Raw genomic sequence first — 24,978 nt, 5'->3', positions numbered from 1 at the left:
GTGTGTGTGTAGTGTCATTTGTAATATCCCTTACTTAATTTGTAATTTTATGTATTTAAATTCTCTCCCTTTTTCTACTGATAACCTGGCTAAAATTTGATCATTTTATCTTCACAGAGTACCAGAGTTTAGTTTCATTGATTTTTTTTTTTTTTTTTGGTCATCTATTTCATTTATTTCTCATCTGACCTTTATGGTTTGTTTCTTTCTACTGATTTTGGGCTTTGGGTTTTGTTTGCTACTCTTTGTTTAGTTTATTTAACTGTAAGATTAAGCTGTTTATTTCAGATTTTTCTTGTTTTTGTTTCTTTTTTTGAAGTACGATTTGAGTTCTAAAAAACTTCCCTCTTAGAATTTCTTTTGCTATGTCCAGTAGTTTTTGGATTGTCCTTTTTTCACTGTCATTTTTCCTTGTGTATTTTTAAATTTCCTTTTTAATGTCTTCACTGATCCATTGGTTATTTAGTAACATATTGGTTAGCCTCCATGTGTTTGTGTATTTTACAGCTTTTCTTTCCTGTAATTGATTACTAGTCTCATAGCATTGTGCTCAGAAATGATGCTTGGCAAAATTTTATTTTTCTTAAACTCACTGAGGCTTGCTTTTTGACTCATCATATGATCTATTCTAAAGAAATTTCCATGAGTAAATGCAAAGAATGTGTATTCTGCAGCTTTCAGATGGAATGCTCTATAAATAACAATTAAGATCTACTGATCCAATATGTCATGGCATCTGGTCCCATCATTTCATGGCAAATAGAAGGAGCAAAAGTGGAAGCAGTGATATTTTATTTTCTTGAGCTCCAAAATCACTGTGGACAGTGACTGCAGCCATGAAATTAAAATACATTTGCTCCTTTGAAGGAAAATTATGACAAATCTACCGAGCATATTGAAAAGCTGACACATCACTTTGCCAACAAAAATCTGTAAAGTCAAAGGTACGGTTTTTCCAGTAATCATGTATGGATGTGACAGTCGGGTCATAAAGAAGACACAGATGTATAGAAAAGACTTCTGGACCCTGTGGGAGAGGGGGAGGGTGGGATGATTTGAGAGAATGGCATTGAAACATGTATAATATCATGTAAGAAATGAATCGCCAGTCTAGGTTCGATGCAGGATACAGGATGCTTGGGGCTGGTGCACTGGGATGACCCAGAGAGATGGTATGGGGAGGGAGGTGGGAGAGGAGTTCAGGATTGGGAACTCATGTGCACCCGTGATGGATTCATGTTGATGTATGGCAAAACCAATACAGTATTGTAAAGTAAAATAAGGTAAAATTAAAAAATAATAATAATAAAAAGAAGACCGATAACTGATGAATTGATTCTTTTGAATTGTGACCCCGGAGAAGACTCTTGAGAGTCCCCTGGACTGCAAGGAGATCAAACCAGTTAATCTTAAAGGAAATCACCACTCAATATTCATTGGAAGGACTGATGCTGAAGCTGAAGCTCCAATACTTTGAGCCTCTCTTGTGAAGAGCCAATTCATTGGAAGACCCTAATGCTGGGAAAGACTGAAGACAAAAGGAGAAGGGGATGGCAGAGGATGAAATGGTTAGATAGCAAAATCAACTCAATAGACATGAATTTGACTAAACTCTTAAGATAGTGAGTGACTTGGGTGCCTGGCATGGTGCAGTCCACGAAATCACAAAGAATCAGACACGACTTCACAACTGAACAAGAACAGCAACAATATTGAGGGCATATGTATTTACAATTATTTTTTCATGAATTAATCCCTTGATAATTATGTGGCATCCTCATTTTTCTCTTGTAACAATTTTTATTTTAAAATCTATTTTTCTAATATATGTAGTGCTAGTCCAGCTTTCTTTTTATTTCCTTTTACATAGAATATCTTTTCTCATACCCTCATTTTCAGTCTATGTGTCTCTAGATCTGAAGTGTGTTTCCTTTAGACAGCATAAGTGTACAAATCTTACATTTGTGTCTATTTAGACAGTCTATGTCTTGTCTTAGAGTATTTAACCTTTTACACATCAGGTAATAATCAGTAAATATGCCCTTAATTACAATTTGTTACTTTTTTAAAAATTTGTTTTCATGCAATTTTCATCTTTTATTCTCTTCTTTTGTGGTTTGTTGATTATATTCAGAGTTATACTTGCATAGCATTTTTTTGGCCTAAATAATGGACAATGAGATGAATGGAATAGCATAAAGAGCCAAGAAATAGATTCACTCACACAAGTCTATAAACTGATCTTTAACATTGGAACAAAGGCAATACAATGGATAGTCTTTTCTACAAATGGTGCAGGGAAAACGGACATCCACATGTGAAAGAAATGAACTAGATCCAACTTTTGCATGCTTCATAAAAATTAACTCAGAAGTATCACAGAATTAATTGAAAAACTCAAAATATGAAAATCCTAGAAAATAAGAAGCAATAGATTTTTAATTTGGTGATGATATTTTTAAATATAACATCTTTGATCCATGATAAAAAGTCTTGACAAGTCTGACTTCATCAAAATTAAAAATTTTAGCCCTGTGAAAAATACTCTTAAGAAAACGAGCAGGTAAACCACACTGGAAGAAAATATTTCCATGATATATATCTAATGAAAATTACTATCCAAAATAAAGAAAACTCTCTTAAACTCCACATTAAGAAAGAAATAACTTAAGAAAAAAAAGGGGGGGGGCAATACTTTAACAGACACCTCACTAAAGAAGGTATATACACATTGCAAATGGAGGCAGAAATGGCAGCCCACTCCAGTACTCTTGCTTGGAGAATCTCACGGACAGAGGAGCTTGGCAGGCTACAGTTGATCAGGTGACAAAGAGTCAGACACAACTGAAGCGACTTAGCACACATGCATACACAGATTGCAAACAAGCCTGTGAAAAGGTCCTCCACATTCTATGTTGTCAGGGAAGTGAAAAGTAAGCCAAAAATAAAACACTAGTATATATATATATATATATATATATATATATTTATTTATTTATTTATTTATTTATATATATATATGAAGGTTTTATAATTAGATCACTGATAGCATCAAGTGCTTGTGGAGTTATGAAGCAACAGAAATATTCATTTCTGGTGGGAACCCAATATGCCCAGTTTGGAAAACAGTTTTACAATTTCTTGCAAAACTACACATTCTCTTTCCATATGCTCCAGCAATTGCATTCCTTGTTTTTTTTTATAATGGAATTGAAAGCTTAAGTCTCTACAAAATCCTGTACATTAATAAGAACTTTACTCATAATTATCAATTCATCCTACTTTTGGATCAGTAAGCTGTGATGCATGCAGACCATGAAGTGCTATTCAGCACTACAAAGAAATGTGTTATCAAGCCATGACAAGAAATGGAAAAAAAAAAAAAAAGCCTGTTTACCAAGTGGAAGAAGTCAATTTGACAATTCTATATACTGTTTGATCCCAACTATGGCAAGGCATTCCAATTCTAAAAGTCAAAACAGTTGAGTCAGGTGAAAGATCAGTGGTTGTCATGTTTAAGGAAGAGTAAAGGATGAATTGACAAAGCAAAATACTTGTAAGGCAGTGAAACTATTCTGGATAATAATATAATTGTGAATGTGTATCATTATTACAATTGTCCAAACCCATAGAATGTACATGTACCCTAGTGAAAACTACAAAGCATGGGTGATAATTATGCATGAAGACAGGTTTATCAAACATACAAATGCACTGCTATAATAAAGAATGTTGATAATGGGGAACACATTGTGTATATGGTAAACTTCTATTACCTTCTGTACAATTTCACTATGAATTTCACTATGAACCTAAAACTTCTCTAAAAGTTAAGGTCTATTTTAAAAACAGACAAAAACATGAAAAAAAAATGTGATTTACTCTATTACATCTTTCCATAATTCAGTTCATATAGCATTATTTGTGTATGTGGGTACTTGTGTCTGTTATTGTATATGCCTATATATATTAATTTTTTTGTGATTTTTTTTTATTATCTGTTTTGTAGCCCCTTATACATGGAATCTTTAGTTTACAGATTGGTGTATGATATATTCAATAAAAACTTCCTGATTTGATATTTTATGAGTGTTTTGTGGTGAGAATATTACATATGGAAGACATATTGTGTCATTGAATGTGTTTGATCACATGTCAAATCTTTGCCTCTCTTACATCATCTAGACAATTCAATAGTCAATTAATAAGTAATGGAGCTAAAGATCAATAGCATTTAGGAATAGTATTGAAAGATGATGTGTTAAATCAATATTATTGCTAATTTGAAATGATATTCAATGTAGATCAAGGCACAGAATTTAGTAGGAAGGATTCTAAAGGAAGTTTTAGGTCAGAAATTTAGAAGACATTTTTCCAGTAATGAAATAAAATACATATGTTAATGAATAGAAAATATATATGTCTATCCTTAAGAAAGAAGCAGTAGCTTAATACAAGTATTAAAAATATAGTCTAAAATATTAAATCAGGCAACTATGGCATAATAAATTATTGATTGTGAGTACTAATATAAAGTATTTTTAAATTAAAAGCATCATTTCCTCCCTTTGTCTTGTTTTTTTCTTTCTTCCTTCCTTTCTTTCATATCCTTATGCCATGTTGTCTCAAAGAATGTACCTGGATGCTCTACCTCAAATCTTTTTGTGCACACCACAGTGGAACATATAAGAAAGCTAAGAATAATATATTTTGCCAATAATGTTATCTAGAAATATAAAATATTAGCTATGAATTTATACAAATGACATTTAACCTATTGTCATTTTTCAGTTGCTGTCATGTCTGATCCTTTGTGGCCCTATGGACAACAGCCTGCCAGGCTTCCCTGTCCTTCACCATCTCACCAAGTTTGCTCAAACTCATGTTAATTGAGTCCATTATGCCATCCAACTATCTTGTTCTCTGTCCTTCCCTTCTTCTGCCTTCAATATTTACCAGCATCAGGATCTTTTCTAATGAATCAACTCTTTGCATGAGGTGTCCAAAGTATTGAAGTTTCAGCTTCATCATCCGTCCTTCCAATTGATATTCAGGATTGATTTCCTTTCAGATTGACTGATTTGATCTCTCTGTAGCCCAGGGGACTCTCAAGAGTCTTCTCCAACAACACAGTTCAAAAGCAACAATTCTTCTGTCCTCAGCTTTCTTTATGGTCCAACTCTCACATCTCTACATGACTACTGGGAAAAACATATCTTTGACTAGATGGACTTTGTCGGCAAAGTAAAGTCTCTGCTTTTTAATATACTGTTGAGGTTTGTCATAGCTAGTATATTTTAAAAACTAATAATACTATTTATAAAGTAATATGTTAAATGCTATTTATTGTCCATAATTCAGCATAATAATAATGAACTAAATTAAAAATCAGATCATAATCAGAATCTTCATTGATTTTCTTTCCCTAGACATTAATTGCCAATAAAATCAACCTAACTTTTAAATACAAATTGAACCAATATGCCTGAATACAACTATTAAAATATACTTTTTAAAATGTATCTGCAGTAAGTTAAATAATTTTAAAAATAGCAAGGAATTTTTCTTTTCAACCAGGAAAAAACATTAGCTAACATGGGTTGTTTAGAATCACATTGCATTTTAATTATCATTGTCACTATCGTTAGTGGTTATCAAAGACCTTTCTTTACTTCATTAGTTACTACAAGCCACATTCATCACATCAGTGGCATAAAAGCTAAATTAGTTTTCTTAAGTTTCTGTCATCTTCAACAACACAGCCATAATGTAGAATAACTGATTTTTATTATGTTAATTTAATACAATAGCATTAAAGTTAATAAGCTTCTAGTGTTAAAAAGTATAATTTCTTATTGTTTTCTATCAACTTCAAATTTATCATTTTTCTGATTATTCAATGTAAGACTGATGATGACATTGAAAACATTTTTTTTCTCTAAGTAGACAAAGAAACATAACAATATAAAGCTGAGATATAAAAACTAGAAAGGAATTCTTCATAGAAAAAACTGAGACAAATAGTAGAGTTTTAAAGTTTAATTTTAGGTATTGTGAAAGAACCATATGTTCTTATTACCAGCATCTGTTAGTTATGGTGATCAGGTTAAGTACTTTTACAACAAATGAAAATATTTTGAATTGCTTATTTTTTAAGTAGGTGGAGGACATGAAATGAGTTAAATAGAATGCATTTTTGTTATACTTTGAAGATCATGGTTGCTTCAGTCACTTCAGTCGTGTCCGACTCTTTGCGATCCCATAGACGACAGCCCACCAGGCTCCCCCGTCCCTGGGATTCTCCAGGTAAGAACACTGGAGTGGGTTGCCGTTTCCTTCTCCAATGCAAGAAAGTGAAAAATGAGAGGGAAGTTGCTCAGTCGTGTCCGACTCTACGCGACCCCATGGACTGCAGCCTACCAGGCTCCTCTGTCCATGGGATTTTCCAGGCAAAGAGTACTGGAGTGGGGTGCTATCGCCTTCTCCAGAAGATCATGGTAAGGGATTCCTAAAACTTGTCATTTATAGCTCATTTCAAAAAATTAGCAATGCTCATAAGCTGCATTTTCTAACCAGTGTGTGTGCTTAGTCACTAAGTCTGATCTGACTCTCTATGACCCCATGAACAGCAGCATTCCAGGCTCCCCTATGGGATTTTCCGGGAAGGAATACTGGAGTGAGTTGCCGTTTCTTCCTCCAGAGAATAGTCTTAACCCAGGGACTGAACTCACCTCTCTTGCATCTCCTGCATTGGCAGACAGATCCTTTACCACTGTGCCACCTGGAAAGCCCTAAGGGATGTTAAATATGCTCTTTTAAAATATATACTTTTAGGAATTCCCTCATGGTCTTGTGGTTAGGACTTTGTTTCCACTGCAGGGGACATGAGTTTGATCCCAGTTCAGGGAACTAAGATCCTGTATGCAAAAGCCAAAAAGTAATAATGATAAAGTAAAATACATACTTTAATTGTGAACACTTGATCATCAAAATAATAGGTCCTTTCAAACATTTATCAGATGTTAAATGCAATATAACCGGGGGCAGAGGGGGCGGGGGGTGGGGGGGCGGGGCACAGAATACACCTCTAACTGCAACTGCGGAAAAGACAACTTTCCCACAAAAGACTCTAACCTAATAACCGAATGTGCAGCCTGGCTCACTCATAGAACAAAGGATTGTGCTAGCTAGCTGCTTATATTTCCCTGGCAATCTTGATTTCAGCTTGTGCTTAATACCCGTCAACAATACAAAATTTTGTTTTTACTTTTAAACATAAATTAGAATATCCTCATGTTATTAATCACATAAAATCAAATTAATCAAATAAAATCAAATACCATAAGTCAATGTTTCTGCAATGCTTTTAAATATGTCAATTCCTAAGGTAAGTGGAAAGGAAGAAAGTAGAGTATGAAACTAAAATAAAAATAACTCTTCAACTGATTATCAAGTTATTACTTTGCCAAACTGTAGTTCTGTTTTTAAATTGTAAATTTCTTTTTACTGATTTTTAAAATTTCTTATTTCCCTTATTCAGTCTAATATATAGTTATTTAAAGTTGATTTGTAAATACATGAATGGGTGAATGGTTTCCATTTTCTGCTTCTGAGAGTAGAATTTGCTTCTATGTGTTTCATGGTTTGTGTATATGCTTAAAAGTACATTTTGGGTTTATAGTTAGGGATTTTCACACACTCTAGAAGAAATTTAGAGTTTATCTAAACAGTTTACAGTCCTCTAGTAGGCAAAGTAAATCTCAGGTTTAGGTAGATGGAACAAAATTTAATCAAACATTGCTTTCTCATGTTTCAGTCTGTTAACAATTTGCTAAAGAGTTTTAAGACTTCTCCAAGAGGAAGAAGGTATTTACTGAATACAGTTGGAATTAAATGCAATTAGGTGAGCTCTGATTTATAATGTTACCAAATTCTCTTCCATTTTCTAATAAGGAAATGCCCCAGTGATGAAAGGAGAGTCCCAAATTAACTTTTATGTAACATAAAGCACACTTACTAGTCTCTCAGCCTATTTAATAATATGTAGAGAGCTCTATCATTTCTACTTGTCACTACTTGGTCCTAAACTAGATAGGAAGTAACCAATATGGTCCATAGTTTTCCAGCTTCTCATTGCCATTACCAAATTAATCTTTCATTGCTTAAGTGTACTTAGACCTGCACTTTGGAATATGGCTCTGTTTCTTATTACAACATTCAGTGTCTTAGAAGAGAATAGTTATTATTTAAACTATTTATATGAAAACTGTAGATTTTTAATTTTAGAAAGATTAATGGAGATCAATTCTGCCATCATTTTTTTAAAGATGTCTTGATAGATGGAATATATTAAAAAAAACTTACAATATGGAACCGATCTGTAATAATGTTCACTCTATTGTAAGAACTCATCTTGCTAGAAAGCTTCTTATTAAAGAAATCATATATTTGAGGATATCATTTTATCTATATGTTTTTATATTAAATTTATTCAATATCTATTTTTCAATTAGCTAGATGAAACTTTGTCTTCCAATATTTAACATGCATATGGTACACATTGCTGTGTGAAACTTAAATCTTTCAGTTCTACTTTAGATGATTAACATTTCACCTAGCTTAATTTGTATGTTTGATTTTAAACTTCTGGGATATTCTGGGATTCATGCTTTGAATGATAAAACAACAGCCTCAACTCTGAGATGATTTTGTTATGGTCTTACTAGCAGAACTGATCCATCTGCTCTCAATTTCTTGTGCTTTATAATTCACTTGTATATGTGTATGTGTGTGCTTCATTCACACTTAGGCTCTTGCAAAAAGTTTTGGTTTACCTTTCAAACAGAAAAAGAAATACAGGCAGTTTATTCATTTGATTCTTCATGTAGCAGGTTCAGAAGATGAATAGAAAGAGTAGCTACAGGCTTGTTTCTGAAAACTTTCCACAACTGTACTGAATGCTACTGCTGCTGCTAATTTGCTCAGTCGTGTCTGACTCTTTCGACCCCATGGACTGTAACCTACCAGGCTCCTCCGTCCTTGGGATTTTCCAGGCAAGAGTACTGGAGTGGGTTGCCTTTGCCTTCTCCGCTGTATTGAATGAAACAGTGTAAAAATAAACATAAAGCAGTGTGATATTTTTTGTGGAGTGAGAGGATATAATGACCCTGCCTTATATTACATACAAATTTGTTAGGTTAAAATTTCAGCATAGCTCAAAAATCTGCTTATTCTTACTTCTATACTTTATCTCTTGTTTTTTAAGCACTGTACACTATTGTTATATAACTGTTGCCAATTTTTTTTTCAATTTTAATCAAGAATTAACCTAAGTAATCAGAGTTTTAATTTAATTTCTAATACCCTCCTTATGTAAATCACAAGAGAAAAGGGCCCATATTGCCTATGGTAAACTTGGGATATTCTTAGATTTTTTTTTAATTTCCTCAATTCCCTATATCAGTTACTCTCTCTCAAATCGAGTTGCTGGTTCCTTTGAGAATATGAAACACACTATCAAACTATATCCTTACAAAATGTACTTAATAATTTCTCACTAACTGGAAAAACAATACATAATTTTATAATTCCTGATGATAATGATCACCTGTTATTTTAAGGCATTGAAAAGATTTCTGATTTCATCTTGTTAGGTAGAAAGTTAGTTGTGAGCAAGAGAGGGGTGATCTCTAAACTCCACTCCAACAAACTCCAGTGTGGAGCAGAAAAGCTCATAGATAAGCTACAAAAAGCAACAGACTTTCACACAGTGGATACAAACCAACCACAGGGGCTTCCCCAACTTGTATATATGTGCTCTTGATGCACAGCCGTGTCCTCAAGTGACCTTAGGCAGCCAGGAGCCTATTGCTGTTGTTGCTTTGTTGTTAAGTCACTAAGTTGCATCTGATTCTTTGTGAACCCGTGGACTACAGCAAGCCAGGCTTCCCTAGTCCTCCACTGTTGTGTGTGTATGTGAAGTTGCTCAGTCCAACTCTTTGTGACCCCATGGACTGCAGCCCATCAGGCTCCTCCGTCCATGGAAGGGTTCATAAATATTCTATACATACATGTGTTTGATTATAATGGACTGAATTATGGGAAATACATGCACCATAGAGCCTGCCATTATGTAATTTATAAATGTCAATCGAAACTGTCAGACCGTGCCAACCTAAATGAAAATATAAAAGTCCTATCTTTAAAACACCACCCCCGCCGCCCCCCCCCCCCAAACCTGACATTTTTGTGCCAGTGCCTCTTTTGGTTTGACACACCTCTCCCTTGTGGTGTTCTTTCTGTTCTTTCCTTAATAAACTTTTTTTTTTGTTGTTGTTGTTACGAGTAAGACTCTTAATTCTTCTTTGTGTCCTTGCCAAGAACTGTGGCCCAAGGGAAGGTCTTCTTTGACCCTCCTCTACCTGGTAGCATTCTGAACCAATGACATGTTCAGATGTGTGTGTATCATCATCATGGAGGATTTTGTGAGTACAAGATAATATACATTTTTCATAGTTTGGAAAATTTATCACTCCCTGAATATGCATGCATGCAGCACATACAGTTTGTAAGGTAACATGCCAGTTTCAAGATTTAAAAAAAAAAAAAAATTAGTGGAAATATGTTCATCACTAGTCACTATGGAAATGAAAATTAAAACCACAATGAGATATCACTATTTACCCATATAATCATCAAGTAGCTATTAAAAAAGTGTTATTTCACAATTTTGGGGGGCTTAAATTCTCTATGCTGCAGAAAGCTAAAATCAAGGCCCAAGTAGGCATCTGCCCTTCAAAAACTTCTCAGCCTGCATCAGAGTCATTCAGACCCAGCAAGTGGTACACTTGACCAGGGCAGCCTTAGGAATCCAAAAAGACACTTTAATTTGAGAAAAAAAATAGGTATTTTTAACTGAAATATCAGTTTTCCTTCAGACATAAATATAATTGGGGTTACTAAAAAAATTGAGGTTTTAAAAATTATTTTAAATTTAACTAATTTAATTTTAAATCATGTGCAAGAAAATAAAAATTATCACAAAATAATGAAAATATACATTTACCACAGATTTATGAAAAGAGTAGCAAAATATCTGTAGTAGAATTTCTTCATAGACTTGTTATACAGTAAGGATTATTACTTTGTGGTCATGTATCTTATACTTCAATACAAGCTTATGAATATCTTAATTTTATCCTATGATTTCTTTGTAAACTTTTTTGTTTAATTCATAGTGCTATACCAAATTTCAAGGCAATGTAATAGGTCCCTAACTTTTCATTCCTTTTCACCAACACAGTCACATTGTAAATATGAGCATATAATACATAGAATGGTGTTCTTTAGCACCATCTAGCTTACCTTTTGAGCAATTGACAGCAATACAATACTTTTATAACAACTGGATAGTAATTTTAAACAGCATTGCTATGAAGGTGCGTGAAGATAGATTAAAATAACTAAAACTACTAATGTCATTAAAAATTACTAATGAACACTGTTATTTTCTCATAGCATTAATAGATTCAATTTTAGGGCTGTCATTACATCTTCAGAAATCATTTTATTTGTGCTAATTGCCAGAAATGCTTCATTTAAAACAGTGGGAACATTTTTAGTTAATTATCCTTCAGTTATTAATGATGTTTAGAATGAATGTACTTTTTATCAATTAATGAGAGCAGGTTATAAAAATAAGATACTAATGCTCACTGTCTTTTTTCATTAAATGCAAGTTGTTAACATTGCTCTGATAGAAACAGACAAGTTATATATTGTCAGGACATTCAGCTTTAAGGGATCCAATATGTTTTCTTCCTTTGTGTGCCATTTCTCAAGGACTCTCTGTTCCTTATCACTTCCTGGAAAATAGGAATGAGCAGAGCTGCACACAGTTCTCAGGACTGAGATCATGGGAAAGAGTACCTGCTTGGATTCCCTTCAGTGACTCTCTTCAGTGACCTTTTACTTAAAGGACTATCCATTTTGGTGCAACTAGTGGAATTTCATTGTTTTGAATGACTGAGTAATCATTTTATTGAAGATATATAAGTATGTGTTTCTACAAATAAAGTACCCTTGTTTCACTTGAGACTTGGGTCCCCTGTGTCCCTCTTCTCATTGACTCTAATCCCCAGGTCCCAGTCTACGAAGACCATGACAATCTATAAGGCAGGGAAATAAAATTCTTCATGTTAACCTATACCTAGTTGATAGACACAGTTAATCATATAAAAATAACATCTATTGTTTAACATATACTTTCTAAAAGAAAATATTTTATCAGTTTCTGATTGGGATACCCTAGGTTATTCTGATATTTTCTACTAGCTATTTCCTCCTGCAGGGGATCTTTCCAACACAGGTTTTAGATTTGACAACTGGGTGCTAGTTTTGTTTTCAGTAACTGAATACTAATGTTACATTTCACAAAACTGAAAGAGTGATTGATATGCAGTTCAAGTGACAGGAGGGTTAAGGTTTTTATTTTGGGATTTTTTTTAGCTTTGAGATGTTTGTCTTGTTGTGGCATCAAGTAAATATTGATATGAGTCTAGTGTTTGACTAGAAGTCAAGGCAGGAAATATAGCTTCTAAAATAATCTGTGCATTCATAAATATTTTTTTCCTAGAAATATATAACCTAATTAAAATAGTTTCAATTACTGATTTTATAAAAATGAGAAATAAATTTTTTTTCTTTCTTTTATATTTTCATTTAAAACAACAACAACAACAACATATTGACTATAGGACACTTTAAAGTGAAGAAAAAAAGCAATAGTGTCAAATACAAATGAACATAATAATTAGGATTTTAATGTACCTATATCTATTTTTAGATTTCCTATAAAAAAAAAAATCCTAAAGGTGAGAATGTTCCCTGGAAAAACCTAAGACATCACTAAACAATTTTTGTTTAATCAGGAAGTTTTGATTTTTTTTTTTAACAGTACTTCTATTTGCTAGAATAATACGTCTGTTAAGGAGCGTGTCCTTACCCCATTCATCATTTCCAAAATTTTTATCTCCATAACTCTTTTCTTTATAGGACTTTGGACTCAATAGCATGGTATATTACAGACACTGATATGAATACAGCTAGAATGGCTACTGTGTAGCTAGATGCCATGTACACAAAAACATCATACAGAGCAAAATACCCCAATCTTCTCCCCCTCCCCAAAGCTTCAGCATTTTCTCTTCTGCCTGTTTTGAAGGATACAGCTAGCTTTCTGTACTTAATTTAATTTGCAATATTTTGCTGATGACCAGGATTCCAGATTTTCCCACATTACCCTCTTAGCATCTGTCTTTTTCATTCCTCGATCATTGCCTATAAGATTAAAAAGTCTATTCTGGCGCAAAGCCTTGTTTTTATCCCATGTTCTGTCAACTTGGAACAGATCCAGAGTCTTATGTCATATTTATACAGATTTCCAAATCCTATTCCCTTAATTGTCTCAGCTGAGGAGCCAACAGAACATAAAACAACTGGTGGCAAGTGTGTATACAGCAAATAGGTAGACCAGGTTCTCCTACAGACTACAGAATGCAATGTTGTATTAAGAATCTTTACAGTTAGGGGCTCTTTCCTCCGGAGGAAACCAACCCAATCGCTTCTGTTAAAACTCATTTGCTGTACACAACCACTTTCCAGATGGTAGCCTCTGACACCATAAAGTGCCCAAGGCAGAGAGTTGTGGCTATAAGAGGTACATGTGAATGTGATAGAGTAAGAAATATTTTTTATTAGTGACTGAAAAAAGCACTTAGGAAGTGGAAACTTTTGGACTGCTCTTCACAGTCTGTGGCAATGTTGTGCTTTGTAATTAGTATAAAACCTGAAATTTTATTTTGCTCATTTGTACATGTGTTAAAGGTCTATTTTAGGGCTTTATTGTTTTTCTATGAAAGTGTAACATGCTTTTAAGACAAAAATTCTACAAAGTTATGCATATTTTGTTTATAATATCTTTTATTTGAGAATATTTTGATTTATAGACTTGATTTTAGATTTCTATAAAGTTTAATCCTAGCAGAAAGCCCTTATCTTGTATCTATTATCTTTGTTTTCATTTTTCACCCTTAAAGGATGAAAGATCACTTTATTATGAACCTATAATTTTTTTAATGCCTCAATTCCATCCTTATGAATTTCCTATTGATTTCAAAATTAGACCCAAACTTGGTTGAGTCATATGGATATAGTAAAAGGAGGTTGAAATTAACAATTTAGTGTCATTAGTTCCATATTTGGAATCAAGATAATAATCACAAGACTTTTTTCTTGATTAGGTAATGTCTTGCTAGTATTATTTTATTATTTTTTAATTTTACTTTATTTTACTTTACAATACTGTATTGGTTTTGCCATACATCAGCATGAACTTGAATAAAATCCCAAAGTTAAACGTAGATTGGTAATCTGATACATGCTGCTGCTGCTGCTGCTAAGTCGCTTCAGTTGTTTCCAACTCTGTGGGACGCCATAGACGGCAGCCACCAGGTTCCCCGTCCCTGGGATTCTCCAGGCAAGAGTACTGGAGTGGCTTGCCAGTGCCTTCTCTGAATTTTATGCATAAAACTTTATATAATCATTTTGATATTTTTTCTCCCTCATTCAAGAGAATGTATTAAGGTAAGTAGAATGTGTAAATTTTCAAGGAATTCAGAATAACTACACTGGGAAACTAAATGTTAATAGTGATATTCTGATGTATAATAAAACTTTTTATGATAGCATGATTTTATGTTTCTAGAGTATTAGAGTGTTAAGGTTAAACTTCAATACTTTAGATAGGAGATAAGTCAGTTTGTAATATAGGTAATTTGACAATTTGTTTACACATAGCTATGCCATTTATTCATCTGTTAAATATATCATTGGTCTACTGTATGCTAAACCTTGCTGATACTCCAAGGGTAGAGTACTAAGCCAACTAACAAACAGGTACAAACTTTAAAATATGGCCCATAAAGCATGAATTAAAAGTGAAATGGAATGGCTGAAAACTTAAAAATGTAAAATAAAGCTGCCTAAGCCCACTTTCACATATGTGCATAATGAGGAAACAAAAGAATTAATTTTATAATTTGCTAAGAAACTGACATTGAGAAAAGAGAAGAAAATTTACCAGTACAGAGGAAAATAAATAGAAAAATGACTATAGCCATGCTCCTCCAATTCTTAGTGACAAATTAATTTTGAATTGCATAGAACATACACATCCATCAATTTGCCTTTATTCAGAGATATTTTTGAGGAGGATTCTGCTAGTCTCTTGTTGTGAGAATTAGTTTTCAAAGTTGGATTTGCCAGAAAGGCATTCTTGGATCTTTTTAAAAAGTAAATTCCTTTGAGATGATGAAATAAACAATACATACCAACAAAAACATATTTTTGAGTCAAATACTAAAAGGTTTATGTATATTTTATATCCCTACTTAATAATAAAATAATTTGTACTTTCATCAGATGACATTAGAACAAGCCGAGATTTTTCTATTTCTGATGTGACATCAGTCCATTTCATACACTACACATTGGGGAAATAATACCGAAAAGAGAAAAATTAGTACTGTAAGTTTGTGATAGTTCTAGCTAAGAGGAATCAGGTAGATTGTTTCTTACATGTATTTCTCAGAGATAACAGGTGGATTTTTTGATATTTATTCATTTCCGTCTGACAAAATACATTTAAATATAAATACTAAAGGATATCATGAAATTTGGCACAGATGAAAAAGAATAAACTTGTTAGAGTGTGTATGTATACACACTCATTTATCAGAATACACACTCATTTATCAGAAATTATAGATATTTTGTTAAAAAAATTGAAAATTTCATATGTATTTAAATTCACAATTTTCATATAATATACACTATAATTAATTAAATTAAACAATAATTTTGTAAGAAATGATGTTGAAATAAATCTAACATTAAAAAACATGAATTATGATTGAGGGGCTTACTTTTCCACAAAAAGCTCTCCTTCAACTAAAGTAATAAAAAAATTATATTCTTTAAATATTCTTTCAGCATGTGTTAGCATGTCTATGTCACTCTATTTCTGTTTACAAATATAGTAAATTAATTCCCACAATAATTAAGCAATTAATATATTGAGTTTTATAACCCAAATATATATACTATATGTAGTTATACATATCACAAACAGTATATTTATGTTATATATGATATATACTTATAATTAAACATTCTGATATTAGACATTATATTAAAATAATGTTTATTGATTCTACACATTATTAAATGTACTACTATTCTGTTTTTTTTTTTTTTAAGTTTCTCTTTCAGTTCAGTTCAGTCACTCAGTCATGTCTGACTCTTTGCAACCCCATGAACAGCAGCAAACTGGGCCTCCCTGTCCATCGTCAACTCCAGAGTCTACCCAAACCTATGTCCATTGAGTTGGTAATGCCATCCAACCATCTCATCCTCTGTCGTTCCTTTCTCCTCTTGCCCTCAATCTTTCCCAGCATCAGGGTCTTTTCAAATGAGTGAGCTCTCCACATAAGGTGGCCAAAGTATTGGAATTTCAGCTTCAGCATCAGGCCTTCCAATGAACACCCAGGACTGATCTCCTTTAGGATGAACTGGTTGGATCTCCTTGCAGTCCAGGGGGCTCTCAAGAGTCTTCTCCAACACCACATTTCAAAAGCATCAATTCTTCTGTGCTCAGCTTTCTTTATAGTCCAAACCTCACATCCATACATGACTACTGGAAAAATCATAGCCTTGACTAGATGGACCTTTGTGGACAAAGTAATGTCTTTGCTTTTTAATATGCTGTCTAGGTTGGCCATAACTTTCCTTCCAAGGAGTAAGCATCTTTTAATTTCATGCATGCAATCACCATCTGCAGTGATTTTGGAGCCCCAGAAAATAAACTCAGCCACTGTTTCCACTGTTTCTTCATCTATTGGCCATGAAGTGACTGGACTGGGTGCTATGATCTTAGTTTTCTGAATGTTGAGCTTTAAGCCAACTTATTCACACTTTCATCAAGAGGTTCTTCAGTTCTTCACTTTCTGCCATAAGGGTGGTGTCATCTGCATATCTGGGGTTACTGATTTTTCTCCCAGTAGTCTTGATTCCAGCTTGTGCTTCCTCCAGCCCAACATTTCTCATGACGTACTCTGCATATAAATGTACTGCTATTTCATGGTGTACTACTACTATGCATGATGTACTCTGCATATAAATTGTCACCCTGCATTAAATAAGCAGGGTGACAATATACAACCTTGACGTACTCCTTTTCCTATTTGGAATCAGTCTGTTGTTCCCTGTCTAGTTCTAACTGTTGCTTCCTGCCCTGCATACAGGTTTCTCAAGAGGAAAGTCAGGTGGTCTTGTATTCCTATCTCCTTCAGAATTTTCCACAGTTTATTGTGATCCACATATTTAAAGACTTTGACATAGTCAATAAAGTAGAAATATATATATATTTTTTCTGAAACTCTCTTGCTTTTTCAATGATCCAACGATGTCGGCAATTTGATCTCTGACAGAATGTGGTCCACTGGAGAAGGGAATGGCAAACCACTTCAGTATTCTTGCCTTGAGAACCTCATGAACAGAATGAAAAGGCAAAAAATAGGACACTGGGAGATGAACTCCCTAGGTCAGTAGGTGCCCAATATGCTACTGGAGATCAGTAGAGAAAAAACCTAAAAAGAATGAAGGGATGGAGCCAAAGGAAAACCAACACCCAGTTGTGGATATGACTGGTGATAGAAGCAAGGTCAGATGCTATAAAGAGAGATATTATATAGGAATCTGGAATTGTAGTTCCATGAATCAAAGTAAATTGGAAGTGGTCAAACAGGAGATGCCAAGAATGAATATTAACATTCTAGGAATCAGGGAACTAAGATGGACTGGTATTGGTGAATTTAACTCAGATGACCATTATATCTACTACTGTGAACAGGAATCCCTTAGAAGAAATGGAGTATCCATTATAGTCAGCAAAAGTCTGAAATGCAGTATTTGGATGCAATCTCAAAAATGACAGAATGATCTCTGTTCCTTTCCAAGGCAAACTATTCAATATCACAGTAATCCAAGTCTATGCCCCATAACTAATAACAGTGAAGAAGCTGAAGTTAAACGGTTCTATGAAGACCTACAAGACCTTTTAGAACTAACACCCAAAAAAGGTATCATTTTCATTATAGGGGACTGGAATGCAAAAGTAGGAAGTCAAGAAACACATGGGGTAACAGAAAAATTTGGCCTTGGAATACAGAATGAAGCAGGGCAAAGGCTAATTGAGTTTTGCCAAGAAAATGCACTGGTCATAGCAAACATCTTCTTCCAACAACACAGGAGAAGACTCTACACATGGACATCACCAGATGGTCAACACTGAAATCAGGTTGTTTATATTCTTTGAGCCAGAAATGGAGAAGCTCTATACAGTCAGCAAACACAAGACTGGGAGCTGACTGTGGCTCAGATTATGAACTCCTTATTGCCAAATTGAGACTTACATTGAAAAAAGTGGGGAAAACCACTAGGCCTTTCAGGTATGACCTAAATCAAATACCTTATGATTATGCAGTGGAAGCAAGAAATTGATTTAAGGGGCTAGATCTGATAGACAGAATGCCTGATGAACTATGGATGGAGGTTTATGACATTGTACAAGAGACAGGAATTAAGACCATCCCCAAGAAAAGGAAATGCAAAAAAGCAAAATGGCTGTCTGAGTAGGCCTTAAAAATAGCTGTGGATAGAAGATAAGTGAAAAGCAAAGGAGAAAAGGAAAGCTATACCCATTTAAATGTAGAGTTCCAAAGAATAGCAAGGAGAGATAAAAAGGCCTTCCTCAATGATCAATGCAAAGAAACAGGAAAACAATAGAATGGGAAAGACTAGAGATCTCTTCAAGAAAATTAGAGGTAGCAAGGGAACATTTCATGCAAAGATGGGCTCAATAAAGGACAGAAATGGTATGGACCTAACAGAAGCAGAAGTTATTAATAAGAGGTGGTAAGAATACACAGAAGAATTGTCCAAAAAAAAGATCTTTATGACCCAGTTAATCATGATAGTGTGATCACTCACAATCACCTAGAGCCAAACATCCTGGAATATAAAGTCAAGTGGGCCTTAGAAAGCATCACTATGAAGAAAGCTAGTGGAGGTGATGGAATTCCAGTTGAACTATTTCAAATACTAAAAGATGATGCTGTGAAAGTGCTGCACTCAATAGTCAGCAAATTTGGAAAACTCAGCAGTGGCCACAGGACTAGAAATGGTCAGTATTCATTCCAAAGAAAGGCAATGCTAAAGAATACTCAAACTACCACACAGTTGCACTCATCTCACATGCCAGTAAAATTTCTCTTTAATAGTCTGACAATATGACACATGCAATAAGGTTTATTATATTAATATAGTGTAACATGAAAGCAAAAATGAAACCACAAATACAGTGAATAAATTAATATAGGCCCTCAACAAATTAATAACAATGGTTCCCACATTTAAAATACTGAAAAATCATGAAAAGTTTTTCTATACAACCGTGTTAAAATTTATCAGTTAAATCAGCCACATTGTGGTAAATCCAAAAATAATTTGCCTATGAAAATGAAGTACATTTCTTCTAGTACTGATTAGTATATTATGGTAAAAACTCACAGATGCATTTGTCACACATTGAGTTTCTGAAGAAGGATGCTATAGAAGTGTATGACTTAAAAAAAAAAATCCATTTGATGTATATTGAAATCCTACCCTATCAGTCCCTTATTGAACTGCTAGCAACACAATAATAGACAAAACAATATTTGATGAGCTTAATTTTGTCAGTTTAGAGGTCACAATAATCAGTTTTATTATTTTATAGAGAAACAAACCAAAATTCAGCGCCACAGACTAACTCACAGAGTACACAAAGTTTGCAATAAGAATAGGAAAATCACAAAAAAATGTTATGACAATGTGAAGAGAAGTGTTACCTAATTGGTCTATTGGACCCTTGCTTGGATCCTAATCTGAGTCAAGACCCCTTGTCTCAGCCAAGGAGTTTCTTTATCCTGTCAGATTGTCACAGAATGCATAGAATGAATCCTGAGACTGGAAAAGCACTAGCTTTATTCAGTGACCAAAGAATAGAGAAGAGGAATCTAGTTCACAAATGAAATCAACCTCTCAACCCAAACTAGGTGAAGACACCAAATATATGGTAGGGCTGTGGTATTAGGGAGAGATTTGGGAAGAGTTGGGGGAATATTCATGAATTGTGTTAGAACACCAGTGTGATTTGGGCCTGGAACTAATGCAGCTCTCCTTATTAGTCCTTTTATGGACTTTCCCAGTCGTTGTCATGTCAGTCATCAACTGTCATGGTGCTGGTGGGTGTCATTTAGCATGCTAATGAATTACAACGAGCTCATGGTCTCCCAGATTCAAACATTTGATTTCAACCATTTAAAATAAAATAAAATAAAATATTTATTTAATTTACTTGGCTGAACTAGATCTCAAAAGCAGCTAAAGGGCTCTTCTATCTTCCTTGCAGCATGCAGGATCTTTTAGTCATAGCATGCACCTCAAGACTGTGATAGGTTAGATCTAGTTCCCTGACCCGGGATATGAATCTGAGCCCCCTTTACTGGGAGCATGAAGTCTTAGCTGTGGAACCACTAGGGAAAACCTCAACCCGTTTTTGTTTTCATTCCTTTGCAAGCTTCATCCTGAAACTTAGATGAGAGTAATTGGTTTCTATCAAGGAAAGGGCAGAGGTATGATTCTGGGGCAACATTCTTAGTAAAATGAGGGGGTTGCAGCAAGGAAAGGGTGCGATTAATGAAATTTAAAAAGAAGGACGCTGTAAAAGGTCATCTGACAATAGTTGTGGCCTTTAGTGGAGAGGCTTTGCTGGTACAAAGTGAAATGGAAAAAAAAAAAAAAAATCATAACACAACCTCTCATTCGTCTCTCCCTTTGGTCTCATGCTGAATTTCCAGTGTAACATGTGGCGTTAGATCAAAGCAAAAGGCTATAGAGCTAAATAAATACACGGAATCACCCACCATCCTGAGGCCCTACAGTGTATAGCAGTATAAAGAGTGAATTTGGATAGGCAAGTGAATAATATCCCATGTCTTCAACACTTTTTATCATCAACATCTTCTTTTCTTTACTTAGATGAAACATTGCATTCCTCAGTTTTCAATTCTCTATTGTACAATCATATTCTTACTACCAACATGAAACCTAAAATATTAACTTTTCAGGGTTCTTTATATAAGGTAGCTGGAGGGAGGTTAGTAAAATAAAATAATGTATTGGAATAAATCATTTTGGATTAGTCCTCTTTTTTATGTTTAGTCATTAGGCTTCATATTATAATAATATCTACCTTCTTCCCTTTCCATGTTCACTTAGTGGAGAAACCCAAATCTTCACTCCACATCATCTGGGTTTTTGAAAGCTTTATCTTTATTATGACTGCTGGGCAGGAAGAATTAAAAGGTATCACAGTGAGTCACTTTGGTTAAAAAAAAAAAAAAAATCTTTATTGTCTCTACAGTGAAACACCGAGCCAGTTTTATCGAGGGACAGTTAATACACAACCTTCTCATCTGTTGTAGGTTCAATAAACAAGGAACCTAAAATGACAGTCTTAGCTTCTAGGTTATCAAAATTGTGACTCATTTCTCTTAGAGAAGCATTCATTCTCTGAGCACAAGGAGCTCCTAGCTCACCAAGACTGTAGGGGGACAAAAGCAAATTTCTTTCACTCTATTGATAGTTTTAATAGTGTAATAAGCTACTCTCTCCTCCTTTTGTTTGGTTTCTCTACATTCTGTGTATTGACTAGATGTCAGCATAAAGAGACCTTTGATTTAAAAAATATATCCTATCATGTGGGAAAAAACCTAGTTGCTTGGTTTTCTTAAATTAATTTTGTCTGGCCATTTTGTTAATGCCAGTTGTTTCTGAATGATGGATAATCCTTAAACCAGTGAATATGTATGGGAATGAGACTGTTTTCTTATGCAGTAGTCATGTTTGGATAAAGTTACCTCTTAAAAACACAGAAATGATGAAAACATTCTTATTTTAAAAGTGTTCAATAGCTTCTCATTTACTCCAAACTAAAAGATCAAAGCATTTAATATAAACTACAAATGTAAGATTTGGTTTTAATTATTCTTTTTTGTTTTTATTCTCCACTAAGAATTTCTAGATTTTCAAATTAAAACTAGATTGGACTACATATCATTTACTTTCCCCAACTTTTGTCTATATTTCTGAAGATACTTAATTTACCATTTCCACTTATCCAACTATCCTCATTAAAATTCAACTCAAAGCCTAACTCTTCTAAGTTTGTTAGGCCTGAAGGCAGTTATATTTTTTTCCCCTTCCTGTCTTGTTTTTGTCTGTCAAAATCTCTCTGAGAGCAGTTAATATAGATATACAGTGCAGGCAGACTTCCATTTATTGCATTTCACTTTATTGCACTTCATGTGTATTTTATTTCTTATACATTGATGATTTGTGGCAACCCTGCTTCTAGGAAGTCTACCCACACAGTGTTTCCAGAAATATTTTCTCATTCCATGTCTGTGTCACATTTTGGTAATTCTCACAATATTTCAAGCTCTTTTTTCTATTATTATATTTGCTGTGATCCGTAATCAGTGATCTTTGGTGTTACTATTGTAATTATTTTGAAGTGCTACAAACCATGCCCATATAAAACAGCAGACTTAATTGATAAATGTTCCATGTCCTGACTGTTCCACCCACCAGTCATTCCTCAGTGCCACCCCTTCTTTCTCTCTCTCATCAGGCTTCTCTGCTCCCAGAGGCACAACAATATTGAAATTAGGCCAATTACTAACTTTACAATCGCTTCTAAGTTTCAAGTGAAAGAAAGACTTGCAAGTTTCTCAATTTAAATCAAAGCTAGAAATGATTAACCTTGTAAGGATGGCATATTGAAGCTGAGATAGGTTGAAAATTAGGTCTCTTATGCCAAACAGTTAACAAAGTTGTGAATGCCAAGGAAAAGCTCTTGAAGGAAATTAAAAGTACTACTCCAGCGAGCACAAGAATGTAAGATAGCAAAACAGCTTCTTCCCTGACATGAAGAGAGCTTTAGTGGTTTGGATAGAAGATCAGACCAGCCACAACACTGCCTTATGCCAAAGCCTGATCCAGAGCAAGACTAACTCTTTTCAATTCTATGGAGACTTAGAGAGGAGAGAAAACTGCAGAAGAAAAGTTTGAAGCTAACAGATATTTGCTCATGGAGTTTAAGGAAAGGAGCCATCTTCACAACATAAAATTGCAAGATGAAGGAACAAATGCTGATGTTGAAGCTGCAGCAAATTATCCAGAAGGTCTAGCTTTAAAAAAAAATGGATGAAAGAGGCTTCACTAAATAAGAGCAGCCATCAGCATGGAGGTAAGACCCTACACCAGCAAGAAAGATTATGAATTACTGAAGGCTCAGATAATGGTTAGTATTTTGTAGCAACAACACATTATTTAACTGAGATATGTATGTTGTTTTTTAGACATAATGCTACTGCAACATAATAGACTATATGATGATAGACACAAATTGGAAATCACAAATCTTATGTGACTTGCTTTATTGCAGTATTCACTCTATTGCTGGTCTGGAACTGAATGCTTATACCTCCAAGTTATGACACTACCTCTATGTAACTCAGTGGTTCATTTCTAGTTGTAAGCTCCTTGAAGAAAGAGATCATATTATATAATTTTGTGAACCATGGTACCAAGCTTACAAAGTTTTCATTAGTTCTTTGTTGATGTGAATTAATTCAAGTTTTATATTAAAAAAGTAAGATCCAATCATAATAAAGATACATCATACTTTATCATTAAATGTTACAATATCTTTTTCATCTTTTCTTAAGGTATCTTTGTAATAAAAAGAACATTTGAGTGGTCCTATTTGCATTCCTGATGTTTTATAAAGCATATTTTAAACTTCTCTGTTATTAAATTTTTCAGAAGAGACTGCTCCACGGAGAGAGACAAAATATCTTCAAAGCCTCCTGTTGATTTAGTGAACACTGAAAATACTTTTGAATAGGTTCCAACCAGTCCATTCTAAAGATCAGTCCTGGGTGCTCATTGGAAGGGCTAATGCTGAAGCTGAAACTCCAATACTTTGGCCAGCTCATGTGAAGAGTTGACTCATTGGGCAAGACCCTGATGCTGGGAGGGATTGGGGGCAGGAAGAGAAGGGGAAGACAGAGGATGAGGTGGCTGGATGGCATCACCGACTCGATGGACATGAGTTTGAGTGAACTCTGGGAGTTGGTGATGGCCAGGGAGGCCTGGTGTGCTGCAATTCATGGGGTCACAAAGAGTTAGACACAACTGAGCAACTGAACTGACTGACTGACTGACAAAACACTTTTGAATAGGTTAGTAGGTATTTAGAGATTATTTGCTGTTAATGATGATTAAATCAACAAATATTTCTTAAAATATGGATAAGCCTACACTACAATAAAATAATAGCAATTTGTCCTAAGAGTGTATGACTTTTCAGTGACTAAAGCATATGTAATCATTTAATTCTACAACAAATTTTGCTAAATACAAAAGCGTGACAATATTAAAAATATTTTAAAACTCTAGATCACTGTGTAAAAACATCCATTTGTATATATGTCTCCTCTTATTCTTCTATATTGCAAAGTGTGTATCCAATAGTTATATAAGGAAAAAAAGCTGAAAGCTCCATCTCCAAAGAAATTTTGAAAATTTGCAGTTTTTTTTTCCATTAGATAACAATAAGTTTTCAGGAAATAATACAAAATTGGCTGAATATTATAGGTTTTTTATTAACAGTACACAAGATTAGAATGTTATATTAATTTAAATTTAACCAAAAGTTTAGTCAACCTAAGCAGAAAGTTTGTTAGTTAATAC

The sequence above is a fragment of the Capricornis sumatraensis genome, chromosome 12, assembly GCF_032405125.1.
Source record: "Capricornis sumatraensis isolate serow.1 chromosome 12, serow.2, whole genome shotgun sequence".
Taxonomy (NCBI): domain Eukaryota; kingdom Metazoa; phylum Chordata; class Mammalia; order Artiodactyla; family Bovidae; genus Capricornis; species Capricornis sumatraensis.
Note: the sequence above shows the minus strand (reverse complement) of the source record.